This window comes from Mobula birostris, chromosome 4 (assembly GCF_030028105.1).
Source record: "Mobula birostris isolate sMobBir1 chromosome 4, sMobBir1.hap1, whole genome shotgun sequence".
NCBI lineage: Eukaryota > Metazoa > Chordata > Chondrichthyes > Myliobatiformes > Myliobatidae > Mobula > Mobula birostris.
This window is the reverse complement of record NC_092373.1, coordinates 15,164,840-15,187,652: the sequence shown is the minus strand read 5'-3', so window position 1 is coordinate 15,187,652 and position 22,813 is coordinate 15,164,840. Positions and strand designations below refer to the sequence as shown.

At 44.1% G+C, this 22,813-nt stretch overlaps 1 protein-coding gene across 4 annotated transcripts in view; it reads left to right on the top strand.

The window, feature by feature from the left end:
* p2ry1 (purinergic receptor P2Y1) overlaps window positions 1-22,813 on the top strand; it is a 122,391-nt gene that overhangs the window by 30,998 nt on the left and 68,580 nt on the right. The window contains exons 1-2 of one of the 4 annotated variants that reach the window (XM_072254928.1): window positions 18,865-19,081; window positions 22,098-22,221. The exons of 1 other annotated variant lie outside the window; for it this stretch is intronic. The gene's annotated coding sequence lies outside the window, so the exon portion shown is untranslated. Of the gene's footprint in view, window positions 1-18,864; window positions 19,082-22,097; window positions 22,222-22,813 lie in introns of those variants that run through there. 2 more of the 4 variants (XM_072254931.1, XM_072254932.1) reach the window with 2 other exon arrangements.

Here is a 22,813-nt window from a genome sequence, read left to right as displayed (position 1 = left end):
GCAAGTGGTCTCTGAACTATTGAGAGTGGATCTTCAGGCAGAATTACAATTATGTGTTCACTTCAGGTTGCCTCATTATAGGAAGCACAGAGATTTACCAGGATACTGCCTGAATTGAAGAGCATGTCCTATGAGGAGAGTTTGAGTGAGCTAGGGACTTTCCCTTTGGAGTGAAGGAGGAATGGGAGGAAGAGTAACTTGATAGAGTTGTACAAGATGATGAGAGGCAGAGATTAAGTGGATAGCCAGAGACTTCTTCCAAAGATGTAAATGGTTAATACAAGGAAATATAATTTTAAGGTGATTGGATGAAAATTTAGGGGGTTCGTCAGGGGTAGGTTTTTAACATGGAGTCATGGGTGTTTGGAAAGCCCTGCCAGGGTGGTGGTAGAGGCAGATACATTAGGGACATTTAAGAAACTCTTAGATAGGCACATGGATGATAACGGGCTATGCTGGGGGAGGGGTTAGATTGATCTCAGAGTAGGTTAAGAAATTGACACAAAATCATGGGCCAAAGGGCTCATCCTGTGCTATAACAATCTGTGTTCTATGTTCCTGATGGTAGTATGAGAAGAGGGCATGCCCTGAGAGGTAAGGATCTTTAGGGATGGATGGCATGTTCTTGATGGCAGGGAGGTGGAACGATATTTATTTTGGAATGACCTCACTTTTCTAATCTCCAATGTGCATGTGCCTGACTAGCTCAACGTTTCCTCCTGAGACAAATTCTTTGCTCCAGTAAACAGGAAGGCAACTATTAAGTCACATCTGACTAACTGGCAGAGACTGACTGCTTGCACCCTCCATCGTCAGTGCCTTTAGAGACCACATAATGACAGCTGGTGATCCAGATGGAAAAGTCTGATCTGAAAGAAAATGTTATTCCAACCACCTTCTCTTCTGGTATGATGAATATGAAGCAAATTCTCAAAGAACCTTATCGAATTATAACCTTGTATCTTGCTTATCATGTGGGGAAGCAGAACTGATATGAAATGTAACATTTGCTTCATATTCACTGGATTGTTAATCCACATAGATAATGTTTTGACAACCATGAAATTAGAATATCACAGAGTGATAGAGAGACACAATGTAGAAACAGGTCCCATACTCATTCTGATTGCACTGAGTATCAAGAACCCATTTATTCTGATCCCACACTAACTTGATTGATTGGTGCAATTACAAAGAAGGCACGACAGCATCTATACTTCATTAGGAGTTTGAGGAGATTTGGTAGGTCACCAATGACTCGCAAGTTTCTACAGATGTACCATGGAGATCTTTCTGACTGGTTGCATCACCATCTGGTATTGGGGGATTGGGAAAAGTTGCAGACAGCTGCAAACACAGCCAGCGCCATCATGGCCGCTAGCCTCCCCAACGTCGAGGACATCTTTAGAGGACGGTCCCTCAAAAGGCAGCATCACCATTGAGGATGCCCATCACCCAGGGCATGCCCTCTTCCCATTCCTACCATCAGGAGGAAGATACAGAGTCCTGAAGGCACACACTCAACCTCTTCCCCTCAACAATCAGATTTCTGAACAGACAATGAATTCCTGTACACCGCCGCATTTTTCCTCTCTTGTTGCACTTCTTATTTAATTTAAATTTATATATAGTTATAATTTCATGTCAAATTTATATAATGCAGGGGTCCCCAACCTTTATCGCACTGCGGACCGGTTTAATATTGACAACATTCTTGCGGACCGGCCGACCCAGGGGGTCGGGGGGTGTGGGTGTTAAACACGACAGGAATATAGGTGATAAATCAACTATAAGTCACTTATAAGTGGCTAATACACTCAATTTTGTTTCTAAAGGGGTTTATCTAATGAATTTAATATTAAGCACACAGCGCATATTTTCCTCACATGAATATAGTGATAAGTTAATTGTAACAGTGGTCCCAAACCTTCGGGCTGTGGACCAATACATTGCTGCGAAGAATGCAGCAGTACAGCGGTAGCTGGAACACACCCAGCACATCTTTAAGAAAAAAGCCGAAATAAACAAGCTAATTGATTAGGTGCTGCCCGCCTCTGATCTGGGCCGACATTTACATGCTGGGCAGCACCTAATCAATTAGCTTGTTTATTTTCTTTGCGTCTTTGGTCACTGATGACCTCGCGTGCGTAATGGCCTCGCGTGCATTAAAGTTCAACAGTGGGCGTGACAGGGAATGAGGAAAGGTGCAGCTGACTCACATCATTTCATATCGCCAAATCATATCGCTTTCTCGCGGCCCGGTAGCACATGCTTTGCGGCCCGGTGGCTGGGGACCACTGATGTAATGTATAGTTTTTTCCATTAGGTTTTACATTGTGCTGCTATTGCAAAACGACAAATTTCAGAACATCTGTCAGTGAGTTTAAACCTGATCCTGATTCTGGCACAAGATGCTGGAAATCTTGAGCAGCACACGGAAAACTCAGCAAGACAGGCAGCATCAACGAAGGGAAATGAACAGACTACGCTTCGTGCCGAGACCCTTTTTCAGGACTGATTCATTCTTCTCACATTCCCACCAACTCCTCCCAGATTCTACTGCTTGGCCACATGTGAGCAGCAAACTACAATGAACAAATAACTTACACATTTATGTGATGTGAAAGGAAATTAGAGAACCCAGAGGAATCTCAGGCAGTCACAAGTGGAAGGTACAAACTCCTCATAGATAGCAGGGCTGGACGTAGACAGGGGGCTAGGAAATTGGAGGTGGAAAGGGTATGTAACTTATATTCCTTGTCATTATCTTATCAGAGGATCCCTGAGACCAACGCATAAGTGCCTTTATGAAAAAGGCACAACAGCACCTCTATTTCTGGGAGAAGTTGTTCCAGTGGTGGAGTAGTACAAATACTTGCGTTTTCACCTCGACAACAGACTTGACTGGAAAACCACCAAGGCTGTTTACAAGGAGGGGATGCACAGACCCCATTTTCTAAGGAAGCTGAGATCCTTCAAAGTGTGCAGCCAGATGAATGGAGATCTTTTACCAGTCTGTTGTAGTGAGTGCAGTCTTCTTTGCTGCTTTACGTTGGGGGAGCAGCATTGGTGCTGGTGATTGAAAAAGACAAAATAAACTCATCATAAAAGGCTGGATCTGTCCTTGGCTACAGCCTGGACACTTTTGAGTTAGTGGTGGAGAGGAGGTCACTAAACAAACTGTTATCCATTATGGACAGTCTGGCATGTCTTCTCTATGACCTACTGAATAAGTAGTGGAGCGCCCTTTCGAACAGACTCATTCAGGTCCGCTGTCACAAGGATTGTTACCGAAAATCTTTCCTACCAAACGCAATAAGCATACATAACAGTTCATCTCTGTGCAACGAGAGAACACGCATCATGGTACAATAGTCTCTGTTTTAATATTTCATACATTATTATTGCACATTAGTAAATTATTGGGAATGTTATTATTCTGTACTTTATTATTAGTTAAGTCTGCACACTGCTAAGTGTGTTTTTAAATGTTGCTGCTGTAATGAAGGAATTTCCCACTCGGGATCAATAAAGCACTTATTATTATTATTAATAATTTCTTTAAAGTTTGTGCAGTTTTTACATGTGATCTAAAACTTTGACAAAGTTTTCTATGTAACACCCTGGTTTAAGACCATGCTTTATTTTATTAATACAGTTATGATGTTGGATATTTTATTTTCTCAAAGTTTAATAAGCATTCCTTTAATTACATTATACAATCGAGTATTTCATTTTTGTCTGTTTAAAATAATAATTCTGTTGATTAAGTTAGGTTTACTGTATTATCCAGTAGGATTTGTCTTGTTAACATTTTTTTAGAGAGAGAGAGAGAGGGAAAAGAATGGGGGAGCCGTTTTTTCGGGAAAGCATGGGATCAAAGAAGGAGAAAGAAAGAAAATGGAAATGGACAAACAATATGGCGTAAGAACATGGTGAAACAAAGAAGTAAATTTGGAAGGATACTGCTGTCAAAAAATCCTCATCCAGACTTTGGTCTCACAGAGAATGTACAGATAACTATTAATTAGCTAGTTACCATATGACCTTGAAGAAAGTTCGATGCCTTTTCCTTGGACATTACATGAACATTTTTCTTCCTGGAATGAGTTCTTCAGCACAAAGCTGTTTCATTACCTTGAGTAAACAAAGTGAAGCAAATTGGATTGATTATGCAACAATGAGCTCCAACAATTACGTACACGTTATAGACTAATACATAATATATATACATACAAAAGTTTGGGCACCCCTGGTCAAAATTTCTGTTACTGTGAATAGCTAAGCAAGTAAAAGATGAACTGATTTCCAAAAGGCATAAAGTTAAAGACGACACATTTCTATAATATTTCAAGCAAGAAAACTTTTTTTATTTCCATCTTTTACAGTTTCAAAATAACAAAAAAAGAGACGGACCCGAAGCAAAAGTTTGGGCACCCTGCATTGCAGTACCTAGTGACATACCTTTGCTCATTGCGGCCAAAAAGTTCTATTCTGACAGGTTGCATTTGAGTCCATTAAAGGGCAAAGTCATGCTATACTGAAGCATCAGTAAGGTAGTGCAGGCAGATTCAAGAACTAAATATTTGAAGGGAGGTAACTGTCCCTGAACCTCATAGTGTTGAACTTCAGGCTTCTTGTACTAATGGTAGATGTGAGAGTTGTGTGGATATTTGATGATAGACGATTTATACTTTGATGATAGAAGCTTGTGAAGTATCACACATTAATCCAAATATTTCAACACCACCTTGATGTCAGAAAGTTATACCTCAAGGGCAACTTCTACCCAACTGTTATCGGACTCTTGAATGGATTGCCTGTATGATAAGGTGGACCCTTGACCTCACAATCTACCTCGTTAAGATCTTGCATTTCGTTGTTTACCTGCACTGCACACTCTTGGTAGATTTCACACTTTATTCTGCACTGTTATTGTCACCTGGTTCGGATAGGGCCCAAGTGCGGAGTGAGAGACACTGAAGTGGGTTGATAGTTCACAGGCTTTAATGCGAAGGGAAAATAAAACAATAAATGCTAGGCCAAACAGGACTGTTAACTAAAACTCTCAAATGGAAACTGAAGCCTACACTGCGGCTGAAAAGTGCAACTAAATATAAAACGACTACCACTAGTCTTCAGAGTTAGAAGAATTGACAGTCCAATTTCTCAGGCAAGGCTGAATGCAAACAGGCAGCGATGCATTGCTGTGCTGTGTCCAGGTCTCGACAAGCACTATAATGAAAAGAATGAAGTTAAATACTATCACAATGAGATAATAATTAGCTGATACGTGCATATTCATAAGCACAATTGCCATATCTACTGCGTTGCCAAATCCATTGGTGTGACAGCTATTGTTTTATCTTATGGACCGTGTAATGATTTGATCTGTATGTACTGCACGCATGATAAGGTTTTCAATCTACCTTGGTATATGTGACAATGATAAACTTATACCAAGATCCTGACGAAGGGTCTCGGCCTGAAATGTAGACTGCACCTCTTCCTAGAGATGCTGCCTGGCCTGCTGCGTTCACCAGCAACATTGATGTGTGTTGCTTATTATCTTTTAATGCTGGTTTCCAGATATTTATTATCGTTTTGCCTCTGATCTAGCTTTTGTTTTCATTCTTTGTCTGATTGTAATTTTTGGATGAAGATGTGGAAGGGTGAGTTAAACGCAAACATGAGGAAATCTGCAGATGCTGGAAATTCAAGGAACACACACAAAATGCTGGTGGAATGCAGCAGGCCAGACAGCATCTACAGGAAGAAGTGCAGTTGATGTTTCGGGCTGAGACCCTTCGTCTCGTCATGCCCTAATAACAGGGGTCCCCAACCTTTTTTGCACTGTGGACGGGTTTAATATTGACAATATTCTTGCGGACTGGCCAACGGGGGGTTGGGGGTGGTGGTGTTAATCACGACCAGAATATAGGTGATAAGTCAGCTATAAGTCACTTATAACTGGCTAATGCACTCAATTTTTTTTCTAAAAGGGTTTATCTAATGAATTTAATATTAAACACACAGCGCATATTTTCCTCGCGTGAATATAGTGATAAGTCAATTATAAGTCATTAGCATCATAACATTTTAAGTAACGTTTGGATATTAAACGCACAGTGCATATTTTCCTCGTATGAACATATAAAATCATTACAACACACCAATATCGCTGAATCAGTGGGAGCCCTGGGCTTGTTTCCCTGCAACAAGACGGTGCCATCGAGGGGTGGTGGGAGAAAGCGATACTCGAAGGGGGTTCCTTATGTCCAGTCTATTCTGCAATTTAGTTTTCATTGCATTCATTGCTGAAAACGCCGCTTCGCAGAGGTATGATGTTGGAAACGGAAGCAATGTTTTCAGTGCTTTCATGGCTATCTCAGGATATTCAGCCTTGACTTTGATCCAGAACGCCGGCAGAGATGTTATGTCTAACATACTTTTCAGCCCACCATCATTTGCAAGCTCGAGGAGTTGATCTTCTTCCCGCGCTGACATGGACTATTCACGGGGGACATTCACAAATGGGTCTCGGACCCATTCCTTTGCATGTCTTGGGTCATTTGCGGTTGAGAAGTAATGCTCGAATTCCGTCGACAGCGAAGATGGGTGATCGCGCACCAACTGTGAGAAGGATGGTGAAGCATCAGTAGTTCTCCCAAAATCCCAGCTAATGTTGGGAACATGTCAAATATGCCCCTGTCCACTCGCTGTCCCCACAGTTCCAGTTTGGCTTTGAAAGCAGACACTTCATCTGCCAACTTGAAGATAGTTGTCATTCTCCCCTGAAGTGACAAACTGAGTTCATTGAGCAGGTTGACGATGTCACACAGATAAGCAAGTTTTCTATCCACTCCTCGTCACTGAAGTGTGCTGCCGGTGGTGACCTTTTTCCTGAAAGAAATCTCTGTAGCGGCCCTCTTAACTCAAAAACCCGACCCCTTGATAGCCACCTGACTTCAGTGTGTAAGAGAAGGTATTTGTCCATTTCCTCGCAAAGCTGCTCAAACAGACGTGAGTTAAGGGCTTTTGCTTTGATGTGATTGATAACTTCAACAACGTTGAAGCTTCTCCCAACAGTTCATGGCACATGTCCTTGGCAGCAGGCAGAATCAATTCTTCACCAACGGTGAAAGGCTTCTTAGCCTTAGCAATACGGCTAGCCAGTAAGTATGAAGCTCTCAGAGCAGCAGCATTTGTGGAGGTGGTGGCTCTCAGCACTTGCTTCTGTCCCGCTTGCTCACGTTTTTTCCGCTCAAAAAACTCGACGAGTTTGTCTTTAAGTGCAGGGTACTTGGACTCAATGTGCCGAAGCAGTTTTGAGGGCTTCATTGCCTCATTAGACAGCTTGTCTCCAAATATCACACACGGGGCTTGGAGCATGAAAGTCACCCGTCGCAATAAAGCCATATTTTATGTACGACTCGTCGTATTTTCTGTTGAAGGAAGTTTTCTTTTTTTTTGCAGCCTTGGCCTCAGCTGTCTCTACGTTATCATCATCATTAGGCCTTTTATGTCCCTTACCACCTCTTCCAAAGAAACTTGCAAGCGATGTTTGTTTTTCACTCATCGAGTAGTTGTAGGTTAATGACCGACTGATGACCTCGCATGCGTTCAAGTTCAACAGTGGGCGTGACAGGGAATGAGGAAAGGTGCAGCTGACTCATATTGTTTCATACCGCCAAATCATATTGTTTCCTTGCGGCCCGGTAGCACATGCTTTGTGGCCTGTTAAGTCCGCAGCCCGGTGGTTGGGGACCACTGCCTAATAAGGTAGTTCTGAAATGTTGTCCTCCAAAAGGATCACAATTTTGTCGTGGTTCAGAGGCTTGCATGCCTTAATGAGCCAGTGAGTTATACCAGCTGGAGTCAGCATTTTATGCTGGGTCACCCATGCCAAACAGGTCAAAGGGTAGAGGACAGACTAAGTGTGACCCACCGGTCTTCCAGGCTAACAACCCTGACTGGTCAAACTGAAATGTTATGGAAACAGCACTGAAGAACCCTTCCACATCTAAGTGTGATGGTATTCCTGAGCCTCTACCAGAGACTCACATAACTGACAGTAGTGAAAACCGCAAGGAAGCTACTGTCACGATGAAGGAAGCCATGAACACTGCCAGAGATGGAGGACCTTCATTGCTGCCCTAAATGCCAGTGGCGTAATGGGGAGTAAGTCAGTAAGTAAGAAATGAGTTGTGGTTGATGTCTAAGCAGAGGTAGAATCTGATTTGTGCAAAGAAATAGACTGCTGAACAATAAATGTTTAAATGCTGAACACAGAAAAGTCTCTTCAGGGGACGATGTTGTGTCAATCTAATTAAACTTGCAATTAAAAGCCAACTAGACATCCCTTCTGCCTGCACAAGTCCATATCCCTCTATTCTCTGTATATTCATGAGCCTATCTAAGATGCTCTGAAGGTCATCCATTGCATTCCTTTGTGGGCTTCACCCTTTGTAGGCATCTCGACCGAGCAGTTCGGGGTGTTCCAGGGTTCAGAGTTCAATTCTGGCTCCACCTGTGAGGAGTCTGAACGTTCTTCCCGTGAGCACGCGGGTTTCCTCCAGGTTCCTCCACGGTCCAAAGACATAATGGTTATTAGCTTAATTGGTCATTGTAAATTGCCCTGTAATTAGGTCAGGATTAAATCAGTCACTTGTTGGGCGACACGGCTCATTGGGCTGGAAGGGTCTGTCCGTGTTGTATCTCTAGATAAATAAAAGTAAATAAAATAAAATATTTGCCTCCACCGTCATATTTGGCAGTGTCTTCCATGCAGACACCACTCTCTGTGTCAAAAGATGTCCTGTGAACTTCAATACCCTCTCTCACCTTCAATGCATGCCTTCTACTGTTCGACTTTTCAAGCTGGGAGACAGATACTGGTGCTCCATATCCCCCAACACCTGAAAGACGCGCGGGTTAGTAAACTAAATGGTCTCTGTAAATTGCCCCTGGTGTAATAAAAACAAAAAAGTATCCAGTGAGCAGCAGTTCTGTGGGCAGAAGTGCCTCGTTAATGTGACAGGTCAGAGGGGAATGGCCAGACAAGTTCGAGCTGACGGGAATACTCAGTAACTCAAATAACCAAGTGGAACAACAGTGGTGTGCAGAAGAGCATCTCTGAATGTGCAACACATTGAACCTCGAAATGAGTGGGCTACAGCAGCAGAAAACCATGAACAGCAGGTTTTGCAGCCACTAATTATAGGTAAATGGTTGAATTTGGGTGGAGATAGGTAATACAAGGTTAATGAGAATGTGGCGAAAATGTTATAGAATTACAATAGGATTAGTATAAATGGATGTTTGATGGCCAGTATAAGTCCTGTGGACCAAATAGCCTTTACCTTTCTAACCTCTATCCTTGGTAATGTTTTGCATTTTAAGTGTTGGCCTATATCTCCCTAAATTAATAGCATTCTAGTTTAAAATGCTATTAAAAAGTAAATTAGTTATCAGTCCACTGAAGAAGCATTCCCATCAGAATATTGCTTATCAATGACATTATCCAACACCATCATCCCCTCAGTACTAATCAACAAGCTTCAAAAGCTGGGCCTTTAACAGGATCCTCTCTACAACAGGATCCTGGACTTCATCACCAGGAGACCACTGTCTGTGTTGATAGAAAAGAACATCTACTCCTCACTGACAATCAACACTGGCACACCTCAACAATGTGCACTCAGTCCCCTGTTCCACTCCCTCTACACGCATGATTATGCAGCTAAGCTCAGCTCAAGGGCATCTATGAATTCACTGATGGCACCACTGTTGTTGGTAGCATCTCAGATGGCAATGACGAGACTTACAGGAATGAGGAAGTTGGAATTCCCCAACTTCCAGTAATTCCCTCCCCCCCGCTTCCTCTATCCCTATGTCACTCTGTCCCCTCCCCCAGGTGCCTATCACCTCCCTCATGGTTCCGCCTCCTTCTACTACCCATTATGTTTTCCCCTATTCCTTCTTCACCTTTCCTGCCTATCACCTCCCTGCTTCCCCTCCCTAACCCCTTTATCTTTCCCCTTACTGGTTTTTCACCTGGAACCTACCAGCCTTCTCCTTCCCACCCTCCCCCCACCTTCTTTATAGGGCCTCTGCTCCTTCCCTCTACAGTCCTGACAAGGGGTTCCGGCCCGAAATGTTGACTTATCATTTCCACGGATGCTGCCCGACCTGCTGAGTTCCTCCAGCGTGTTGTGAGTGTTGCTTTGACCCCAGCATCTGCAGAGTATTTTGTGTTTAGGAATGAGGTAGACTGGCCGGTTGAGTGGTGTCACAATAACAACCTCGCACTCAGTGTCAGAGGCACTAACGAATTGAGCGCGGACCTCAGGACGCAGAAGTTGGGAGAACACGCACCAGTCCTCATCAAGGGATCAGCAGTGGAAAGAGTGAGCAGCTTCGAGTCCCCTGGTGTCCGCATCTCTGAGGGTCTATTCTAGGCTCACCATTTTGATGCAATTATGAAGAAAGCACGCTAGCTGCTTAACTTCAGTAGGAGTTTGAGAAGTTTCGGTACATCACCAAAACTTCCACAATGAGTATGAGAGGTCGTTCTGACTAGTTGCATGGGGGGTCCGATGCACAAGTCTTATAGAGTCAGCCAGCTCCATCCCTTCCCACCAACGAGGATGCCTTCAAGAAGGCGACATTCATTACTGAGGGCCACACCATTCTCTTATTACTACATCAGGGAGGGTGTACAGAAGCCTGAAGGCCCAGACTTAATGAATCAGAAATAATTTTTCCCTCTCCGCCATAAGATTTCTGAACAGTCCATGAACTCGTGAACACTACCTCGTTATTCCTTTAGTTTGTACTATTTTATTTTGGAACAGAATAATTTGTGTCTTTACACTGTACTGCTGCTGCAAAACAAAATAAAAAGTCACAAGATATATCAGAGTTAGCAGTCCTGATTCTATTTCTGCTCCAGGTTTCCTCATGTAACGCAATCCTGAGATCTCATGAGTCAGCCCCTGAACACCACACCCACAACACACTCCTGACACCCTTACATTAACTGGGATGTTTTGCTAACTCTGGTGGATATGTCCATGCTGCCTGAAGGCTGGAGGCGTGCTCTCAGATTACTGGGAGGGATGTCCTTGATTTTAGTCAGCCTGGGAGATGCCAGAGTGGGTATGGGCGGGGTCACTGAATGCCCAAGCTCTCTCTGCCTGCTTCTGTTTCCAGCAGCAAGTGAGTAAATTAAATCCATTCCAGTGGAGCCGGGAGCATCAATGTCCCCCTTGTTGCAGTAGCGATCACCTCACTGTGATACGTGACGTGCATTAGCAGCTGTGGGTGGACTGATCCTGACGCGAGGAAGGTGAAAATTAGGGTGACTTTGACTTAACACAAGCACATGCGTGATCTTGTAATTGAATTGGATCTGATTTATTATCACTGTCTTATGTGACAGTGACGGGGTGGAGATATGTCTCTACCAAAGCAGGATGTAAGGTGCTCCTTCCCTCTGCTGACCTGCAGGGGTAGCACCTGCTTAGCACCCCAGTCAGGATCATCTGAGGCCATGGGAGCTGGCGGCGGATGGTTGTATCACAAGTCCTGGTAATGCGACCACTGACACCAGGCAGACAATCTCTAAGCATTCTTGATAATAGCTGGGGTCACTGTCTTGTAAAGACACTGCCCAGAAGAAGACAATGGCAAACCACTTCGGTAGAAAAGTTTGCCAAGCTCAATCATGGTCACGAAAGGACGACGATCATCCATGTCATACGACACGGTACATAACGAATGAATGGACTTACGTGACATGAAATTGCTTTATCTTGGTAGTAGCGCAGTGCAAAGACATAAAATGACAAAATGTTACAAAATAAATAAATAGTGCAAAAAGAAGGAATAATAAGATAATATTAATTACCTTCAGAGATTTATAGATAATAGACAATAGGTGCAGGAGTAGGCCATTTGGCCCTTCAAGCCAGCACCGCCATTCCACTGTGATCATGGCTGATCATCCACAATCAGTATCCAGTTCCTACCTTATCCCCATAACCTTTGATTCCGCTATCTTTAAGAGCTCTATCCATCTCTTTCTTGAAAGCATCCAGAGACTTGGCCTCCACAGCCTTCTGGGGCAGAGCATTCCATATATCCACCACTCTCTGGGTGAAAAAGTTTTTCCTCAACTCCGTTCTAAATGGCCTACCCCTTATTCTTAAACTGTGGCCTCTGGTTCTGGACTCACCCATCAGCGGGAACATGCTTCCTGCCTCCAGCATGCCCAACCCCTTAATAATCTTATATGTTTCAATAAGATCCCCTCTCAGCCTTCTAAATTCCAGAGTATACAAGCCCAGTCGCTCCAATCTTTTGACATATGACAGTCCTGCCATCCTGGGAATTAACCTTGTGAACCTACACTGCACTCCCTCAATAGCAAGAATGTCCTTCCTCAAATTTGGAGACCAAAACTGCACACAGTACTCCAAGTGTGGTCTCACCAGGGCCCTGTACAGCTGCAGAAGGACCTCTTTGCTCTTATACTCAATTCTCCTTGTTATGAAGGCCAGCATGCCATTAGCTTTCTGCCATTTGCTGGTGGAGGGGAAGAAGAGGTATCTGTGGGTCTTCAGGCTCCTGTACCTCCTCCCTGATGCTTGTACTGAGAACAGGGCATGTCCCGGATAGTGAGGGTCCTTAATGATGGATGCCACCTTCTCACCTTTGCTCATCATGCTCTGTGGGACAATAGTGTTGAACGCCGAACTGAAATCTAGAAACAGCGTTCTGACATTAGTATCCTTGTTTTCAGGTGTGTCAGGGCCAGGTGCATGAAGAAGAGTGATAAGAAAGTTAAGAAGATAATTAGAAGGAGAGAAAGAAAGAGAGGAGTGAAACAGGAGCGAGAAAGAGGAGTAAGAATCATAGAAAGAGAGAAGAAGGGAAAAAAGATTAGAAGGAGAAAGACAACAGCTCTGGAGAGAGAAAGCGAGACAACGAGGAGAGAAAGGAGGAAGAAAGAAGAGAAAAAGTGAGAGCGAGAGACAGAGAGAGAGAGAGAGAGAGAGGGAGAGAGAGAGAGAGAGAGAGATTTATAGAGTCCAGCCCTGTTGCTGAGCCTACAGCATGTATGAATATCAACCTTTCCACTGCTTCTGGTAATATTCAGGTCACTGGGTCTAAAAGTCTTCATTGCAGGGGTGTCACTTAGATGAGGTCATTTGGGTGGAAACAACACCAGCCAACACAAAAACCTCACCAAGAAAACTGAGCAAACAACTTCAGAGGCTGGAATTCAAGCAGCTAGAAGTATCCCCAGAGATGCTGCAGTGAATTTTCAACTACTCCATGGTGCTTGTTTTTGTTGCTGTGCAGATGACATTCCAGATTGCAAGCGTCTCATGACCATTAAGTTTTCTTGAAGGAATGTTACTGGTGCAAGGCAGAAATAGCCAAGCCCGCCAGGGTACAGCAATTCCCGTAAGTATCACAGTGATGGTCACCAGATCATCCATTTTGGTTGAGGGATATGCTGATAAATTGGTCAGGAGAGCACAAAGAACACTTACTGTCATGGAATCTATTAGCTGGCTTAAAATTATTCAAAGGCGGGATCTACAACACAACAAGATCACCTTGGAAAGTCACCTTATGAGTTGAGGGTAACTTTAATGGTACAGGTATTAATGTAGATAGGTCAGTATAGACACAGTGGGCCGAAAGGCCTGCTTGTACACCTTTTGACTTAGTGGGTCAAGGAGCAAAATTTGAACCTGGCTCGGAAACAGAGTGCTCACAACTAATGGAGCCACAGCTGAGGAGGGAGAGGAGTGTCACAGAGTGCCAGAGTTGTACCGCACAGAAACAGGCCCTTTGGCCCATCGACTCAATGCTGACCATTTTCCCCATCTACACGAAGCCCATTCATCAATATTCAAACCATATCTCAGTGACACCTTGGTGACACACACAAAACGCTGGAGGATCTCAGCAGGTCAGGCAACATCTATGGAAATGAATAAACAGGCAACGCTTCAGGCCGAAGCCCTTCTTCAGGACTGGAATGGAAGGGGAAAATGCCGGAATGAAAAGGGTGAGGAGGGAGGATAGCTAGAGGGCGATAAGTGAAGCCTGGTGGGTGGGAAAAGTAAAGAGATGGAGAGGAAGGAATCTGATAAAAGAGGAGAGTAGATCATGGGAGAACGGGAAGGAGGAGAGAACCCAGGGTGAAGTGATAGGCAGGTGAGAAGAGGTAAGAGGCCAGAGTGGGGAGTAGAAGAAGAGGGGAGGGGGAGGGAATTTTTTCCCTCTACAACCTGCCTCTTTAAATGCCTGTCTAAGGTGCCTGTGAAACATAGAATCTAATTCCACCGTCATCTCCTCAGGCAGGAAGTTTTGTTGGTTCTACTATCAGCAGTGATACTGTCCCCATACAGAACCTTCAAGTTACAAAGACAGCCCCTTTGCCCCAACTTTTCCTGGCGAACACAACTGCTTACCTGACCTAGTCCCATTTGTCAGCTTTTACACCATATTCTTCTCAATCATTGCAACCCTTGTACCTGTCCACATATCTTATAAACAGTCAGATTTCAAAGTTCAAGTTAATTTACTATCAAAGTACGTATATGTCACCATGTACAACCCTGAGTTTCATTTTCTTGAGGAAATAAACCAGTTGTTTGGAATCAAATGACCTTGTCTGGTGTCTCAGGGCTGGGTGTGCTGCCACTGTGCCCCCAAAAGAGATGGTTGTTGACTTCAGGAGGACACGGAGCGACCACTCTCCGCTGAACATTGATGACTCCTCCGTAGAGATCGTTAAGAGCACCAAATTTTTTGGTTTTCACCTGGCGGAGAATCTCACCTGGTCCCTCAACACCAGCTCCATAGCAAAGAAAGCCCAGCAGCGTCTCTACTTTCTGCGGAGGCTGAGGAAAGTCCATCTTCCACCCCTCATCTTCACCACATTCTACAGAGGTTGTACAGAGAACATCCTGAGCAGCTGCATCACGGCCTTGTTCAGGAATTGCACCATCTCGGATTGCAAGACCCTGCAGCGGATAGTGAGGTCAGCTGAGAAGATCATCGGGGTCTCCTTTCCCGCCATTACCGACATTTACTCCACACACTGCATCCGTAAGGCAAACAGCATTATGAAGGACCCCATGCACCCCTCATACAAACTCTTCTCCCTCCTGCCATCTGGCAAAAGGCACCGAAGTATTCGGGCTCTCACGACCAGACTATGTAACAGTTTCTTCCCCCAAGCCATCAGACTCCTCAACACCCAGAGCCTGGACTGACACCAACCTACTGCCCTCTACTGTGCCTATTGTCTTGTTTATTATTTATTGTAATGCCTGCACTGTTTTGTGCAATTTATGCAGTCCTGGGTAGGCCTGTAGTCTAGTGTAGTTTTATGTAGTTCAGTGTAGTTTTTGTATTGTTCATGTAGCACCATGGTCTTGTCTCATTTTTACTGTGTACTGTACCAGCAGCTATGGTCGAGATGACAATAAAAAGTAACTTGACTTGACTTGCCATCCCTGACACTTCTCTGCTGCCTGTTCCACAACTATCCCGTGGTGCTCTGCCCTCACCTTTCCCAACATCCTTTGCTCCTACCAGATTTACAAACTTGCCCTCTGCTCCACATTGACAAATATAGTACTGTGCAAAAACCTTAGCATCCTAAGACTTTGGCACAATACTGTAAATAGACAATAAATATCAAGGACATGAGATGAAGAGTCCTTGAAAGTGAGTCCATGTGTTGTGGGAATAGTTCAGTGACGGGGCAAGTGAAGTTAAATGAAGTTATCCCCATTGGTTCATGAACCTGATGGTTGGGGGATAATAGCTGTTCCTGAAACCAGTAGTGTGAGGTCTGAGGCTCCTGTACCTTCTTCCTGATGGCAGCAGTGAGAAGAGAGCATGTCATAGGCTGTGGGCATCTCTGATGATCCTTGTGGCTTTCCTGCAACAGTTCACTGTATAGATGTGCTCAAAAAGGGTGAGTCTTTTACCTATGCTGGATTAGGCTGTATTCACTACTTTTTGTAGGATTTTCTGTTCAACAGCTTTGGTGTTTCCATACCACACCATGATGCAACCAGTCAATTTCATTCCACCGAGATGCAACACAGAGTGTCATAGGAAGTCATTCCTGCCTGTGGCCATCAAACTTTACAACTCCTCCCTTGGAGGGTCAGACACCCTGAGCCAATAGGCTGGTCCTGGACTTATTTCCTGGCATAATTTACATATTATTATTTAATTATTTATGGTTTTATATGACTATATTTATACTCTGTTCTTGGTTGGTGCAACTGTAATGAAACCAAATTTCCCTCGGGATCAATGAAGTATGACTATGACTATGACTAATATACTCTCCGTCACACACCTATTGTAGTTTGTCGAAGTATTAGATGTCATGCTGAATCTTCACAAATTTCTGAGCAAATAGAGACATTACCATGTTTTCATAATTGTACTGCATGCTGGGCCCAGCATCTACCACTTCTCTGGCAGCTCATTCTGTATGCCATAAAACCATAAGACATAGGGTCAGAATTAGGCCATTTGGCCCATCAAGTCTGCTCCACTGTTCCATCCTGACTAATTTATTATCCCTCTCAACTTCATTTTCCTGCCTTTTTCCTGTAACCTTTGACATCCTTACTCATAAAAAACCAATGAACTTCCATTTTACATATTCCCAATGACTTGGCCTCCTATGATTTCTCCATTTGCTTCCCACTTAGAAAATAGGGAGTAGAAGGAAGAGCTTATTCCTTCTACCAAATTGCATGACCGTGCACTTCCCTACACTATGATCTATCTGCCACTTCTTTGCCCATACACATTATCTATCTAGGATCTTCTGCAGACTCCCTGCTTCTTTAACACAACCTGCCCCTCCACCTATCTTTGTATCTTCTGCAAACTTGAGCACAAAGCCATCAATTCCTTCATCCAAATCATTGACATATAACGGGGAAAGAATTGGTCTCAACACCACTCTCTGTGTGAAAATCCTCCCCTGCAAATCCCCTATAAGTGTTTCCCCCTCACATTAAACCCATGTCCTCCAGTCGTAGACTCTTCTGTATAAGGGGAGAGGAATCTGTGACCTTAACTATGCACCCCATTATGTTATGAAACTCTGTAAGGTCACCCCTTAGCCCTCAGCTTCCTGCAGTCCAGGGAAAACAGTCCCTGTCTGTTCAGCTTCTTATAACTCAAGTCCTCCAGTCCTGGAAAGATTTTAAAATTGATATGAATTAGTAAATGACTCTCATATGTATCGAGGTACAATGAAAAACTCTGTTCTGCATGTCATCAGTACATAACATTTCATTGCATTAGTGATCTGAGGTAGCACAAGGCAAAACAGTAACAGACTGCAGAACGATCAGGCATAAAGTAGGGTTTTAGACAGGGTGGCAGAGTGCAGATACATCCCTACCAAAGGAGGTTTAAGGTGCTCCTTTCCTCCACTAGCCTATAGATCACCTTTGGGCAGGGTGTAGCACCTGCCTAGCCCCGCGATCAGGGCCACTTGAAGTCATGGGAGCAGGTGGCGGATGGTCGTATGAGCGGCTGGTGCACATCGCAAGCCCTGGTTTTGTGCCCAGCGACGCCAGGCAGAAAATCTCTGAAGAGTATTGTTAATGGCTGAGCTCACCGGACTTGTAAAGAAGACAGTGGCAAACTATTTCTGTAGAAAAATTTTGCCACATGCCAAACGACGTGGCACATAATGATGATGATGACGAACAGGGTAAATGCAAGCAGGCTTTTCCCACTGAATTTGGGTGAGGCTAGAGCTAGATGTCATTGGTTAAGGGTGAAAGGAGAAATGTTTAAGAGGAACATGAGGGGGAACTTCATTCAGAGGATGGTGAGAGTGTGGAACAAGCTGGTGCACGTGGTGGATACGGGTTCAATTTCAACGTTTAGAAGAAACTCGGATAGGTACATGGATGTGAAGGGTATGGAGAGCTATGATCCCTGCGAAGGTCAATGGGACTAGGTAGCATAATAGTTCGGCACGGACTAGATGGGCCAAAAGGCCTGTTTCTGTGCTGTTGTGTTCTATGATTTGTGACTTGTTACAGTTACAGAGAAAGAACAGTAAAGGTAGACTATAACGTGCAAGGCCACAACGAAGAAGATCGTGAGTTCCAAAAGTCCATTTTATGGTACCAGAGAACTGTTCAACAGTCTGATAACAGCAGGGTAGAAGCTGTCCTTGAGTCTATGATACGTGCTTTCAAGACTTTGTATCTTCTGCCCGATGATAATCGACTATCCCAGCGGCAAATGACGCCGCTTGTCCGGGGAAAATTGAATCTGGGCACAGAACTAGAGTTGCCAGTGGCGAGTTATGTCCCGCCCAGAAACTGAACACTTGTCAATCATCCCTCCGCTTCCGTGTGCTAGTTAATAAAAGGGTCATTAACTGAAAACTTTAGAACTTCACAGTTTCTTAAGAGGAAATAATTTTACCTAATTTAAAGAGCGCAAAGGGGAATTGGTTTGCAGAAATAAAAATCCTTCCGGCTAAAAGGAGGGCCAGGAGTACAGGAGAATGAAGTGTTGAATGGTGGAGCAGTCGTGATGGGCTGAACGGCCTCATTACTGCTCCTTCTTTCCCCCAGCTTATCTCGGCTGGAGTTTCGACAGAGTGGGGAAATGTAACTAATTAGCTCGGAGATCTCGAGGTTATTTCACAACCGCCAGAGTGCGAGATGAAATCTGATGCGAGCAATGTAATGTTACTCCGGCGAGAAGCTGAGGGAGCAGAAATAAAAAAGGGAGGGGGCTTCCAAGGCCACGCCTGCCCCATGACGCCACCCTACAGAACCGCGGACAGGAGCGACATTTGATAGACGCACGTTGTGTTCTTTGTACGTCTGTGAGATCTTTCGGAGAGTATAGTGACTTTCAATGGAAGAGATCAAAAGCAGCAAGAACAGGGAGAAACTTCTCTTTAACGCCCGCGCTTCTCTCTCCAATTATCCCCGGTGGATGTGATTCTTGACCTATCCTTGGGTATTTGGGAAGTCTGCAGTATGTGGTACGTAAAATTCATCTTGTTAAGGTAACTTTTGTGTCTCTCTCGAGTAACTTTGTATCACAAGGGACTGCGCGTGTGTTAAATCCGTGTGTAGTTTTCTGTCGTGACAGTCCTCGATTTTCTTGGCTGATCTGATTTTCGCCTGGCTGTTCTTGCGTTAATGGTGAATACGCGGCTCGGCAGGTTGCAATACGCCCCGATGTTAAACGAACTGCGGGCGGTTAAACAAAAAAAATATATGTGTCAATGAGAAAACGTGTGTGGGTTGATGGAATGGGAGTGTCAGGCGAGCAGGCACATCTCCACTTTAGTGGAAGTCACTAAACTGGTGTTCCCGGTACTGTACTTGAGAGGGTGCGAGAAGACTTCGCAATCCCACCTCCCACTTCTCACGCGTGGCCCTCCAGGTTAGAAACCTTCAAGCTTTCTATAGATAATAAACGTCAAAGTTCCAAGTACATTCATTATCAAAGGACGTAGACAACGTTAAAATTCATTTTCCTTCAGGCGTTCACAGTGGATACAAAGAAACGCGATAGAATCAATGAAAAGCTTCGCACGGAGACATGCCAAACAACCGATGTGCATAAGAAGATGTTTTGCAATTGTACAAACTGTGCAGTTATGTGTGTTGGTTGAAAGGTAGCTGATCCTGAAGCTGGTGGTGTGGGTCCTGAGGCTCCTGTACCTCCCGCCCGATGTCAGTAGCGAGGAAACATCATGGTGTAGATGTGGGGGTCCTAGACGACACTGCCGCTTTCTCGGGGCAGGCTCGCTGTAGTGGTGTGGAGGGCTCTGTCAGAAAGGATGATGTCGTAATGGAGGGATTACAGAATTAATGAGGACTTTTGATGGAGTGAATGCTCTGGAGCACAGGAGAACGTTTGGAGGAGGTGAAATCATGAAGGGCGTCAATTGATTGAATGCTGACAGATCTGCTCCCGGGGAACTAAATACCAGAGGATTTAAGTTTTGAGAGGGCAATTTAAATGGGAATTTGGCATCAGATTTCTGAACGGTCCACCAACCCACCAAATGTTCAAAGTAAATTTACGATCGAAGTTCATATATGTCACTTTCTTTTCATTTCATTTTCTTGCGGGCATACTCAATAAATCCATAACAGAATCAATGAACAACCGCACCAACAGGGCAGACAACCAGTGTGCAAAGGCAACACACTGCAAATACAAAAAGAAAGAAATAATAATAATAATAATAAGCAATAAATATCAAGAGCATGAGATGAAGAGTCCTTGAAAGTGATTTCACGGGTTGTGGAAATAGTTCGGTGATGGGGTAAGTGAAGTTATCCCCTTTGGTTCAAGAGCCTGATGACTGAGGAGTAATATTACTGTTTCTGAACCTGGTGGTGTGAGTCCTGAGACACCCGGACCTTCTTCCTGGTGACAGCAGTGAGAAGAGAGCCTGAGCTGGGTGGTGGGGGTCCCCAATGATGGATGCTGCTTTGTGTAATTGTGCTCAATGGTGGGGAGGGATTTACCTGTGATGGACTGCACCATATCCACTAAATACAACCTCACTACTCTTCTTTGGCTCCATCCATCTATCTAACCATTGTTCTGTATAGTTCAAAGCTCAAGGTAAATTTTATTTTCAGAGTACATGTATGTCACCACATAGGACCTTGAGATCCTTCTTTTCCTGTGGGCATACTCAGCAAATCTATAGAATAGAAACTGTAAATGGGATCAATGAAAGATCAAGTAGCGTGTAGAAGACGACAAATTGCAAATGCAATTATAAATAAATAGCAATAAATAACAAGAGCACGCAATAACAAGATAGAGTCCTTAAAGTAAGATCATTGGCTGCGGCAACTTCTCAACAGATGGGCAGGTGAGTGTAGTTATCCCCCTTTTTTTTCAAAAGCCAGAATGCTGAGACATGGTAACTGTTCTTGAACCTGGTGGTGCAAGTCCTGAGGTTTCTGCACCTTATACCTGATGGCAGCCCGAGAAAAGAGCATGGCCTGAGTGGTGATATTCTTTGATGTTGGATGCTGCTTTCCTATGACAGTGTTTCAAGTAGACTTTCTCAATGGTAGGGAGGGCTTTACCCATCACTCACTGGGCCAAATCCACTCCCTTTTGTCAGATTTTCCACCGAAACGTATTGGTGTTCCCATACCAGGCCATAATGCAGCCAGTCAATACAATTTTTAATACACTTCTAAATAAATTTGTCAAAATTTTCAATGTCATGCTGAATCTCTGCAAACTTTCTTGGTTTGTTGGTAATTGCACTTGTCTGCTGGGCCCAGGACAGGTCCTCCCAAGTAATAACACCCAGGAATTTAAAATTACTGACCCCTTCCACCTCTGATGAGGACTCGTACCTCTGGTTTCTCTCTTCTGAAGTCTACAATCAGTCCCTATACATTGTTCTATCTCTCATTCTATCATTCTGTCTATCCTCCAATCCACCTATTTATGGGTGCTTCTATCCTTCCATCATTCTATCTATCAAGGATTGTCTTTATTTGCCACTTACATGCCTGAGGAAGGGTCTCAGCCCGAAACTGTTTACTCTTTTCCATAGATGCTGCCTGTGCTGCTGAGTTCCTCCTATTCTGTGTGTGTTGAAAGGAAATTATAGACCTTCGTTAGTCCTGACAAAGGGTCTTGGCCTGAAACGTCGACTGTACCTCTTCCTAGAGATGCTGCCTGGCCTGCTGCGTTCACCAGCAACTTTGATGTGTGTTGCTTGAATTTCCAGCATCTGCAGAATTCCTCGTGTTCGCGCTCAATTATTGGGAAGATGTTAGAGTCAGTTGTTAAGGATGTGGTTTTTGCATTCTTGGTAAAATAGGCCAAAGTCAGCATAGTTTCCCTAAGTCAAAATCTTGCCTGACAAACCTGTTAGAATTCTTTGAGGAAATAACAAGCAGGACAGACAGACTCAGTGGATGGTGTGTACTTGGATTTTTGGAATGCATTTGACACGGTGCCGCACATGAGGCTGCTTAACAAGCTATGAGTCCATGTTGTTACAGGAAAGGGTCTAACGTGGATAAAGCAGCAGCGGATTGGCAGGAGGCAAAAAGTGGAAATAAAGGGAGCCTTTTCTCCTGGGTTGCCGGTGACGGGATCGGTGATGGGACTGCTCCTTTTAAAATGGTATGTCAACAATTTTGATGACAGATGGTTTGTGGCCAACTTTGTGGACAGTATGAAGATAGGTGGAGGGGCTGTTGGTACTGAGGACGCAGCGAGGCTGCAGCAGGACTTGGACAGATTAAGCAAAGAAGTGGCAGATGGAATACAGTGTGGTGAAGTGTTTGGTCATGCATTTTGGTAGAAGGAATACAAGCACAGACTATTTTCTAAATGGAGAGAAAATTCAAAAATCAAAGGTGCAAAGGCATCCAGGATTCCCCAAAGGTTAACTTGCAGGTTGAGTCGGTGGTGAGGAAGGCAAACACAATGTTAGCTTTTCTTTTGAGAGGACTAGAATACAAAAGTAAGGATGTAATGCTGAGCAACACACACAAGATGCTGGAGGATCCCGGCAGTTTAGGCAGCATCTAGGGAAATGAATAGACAGTCAACATTTTGGTTTGAAACCCTTCTTTAGGACTGAAAAGGAAGGGAGAAGACGCCAGAATAGAAAGGTAGGGGGAGGAGAAGGAGGATTGTTAGGTGATAGTTGAAGCCAGGTGGGTTGGAAAGATAAAGAGCTGGAGATGAAGGAACCCGATAGGAGAGAAGA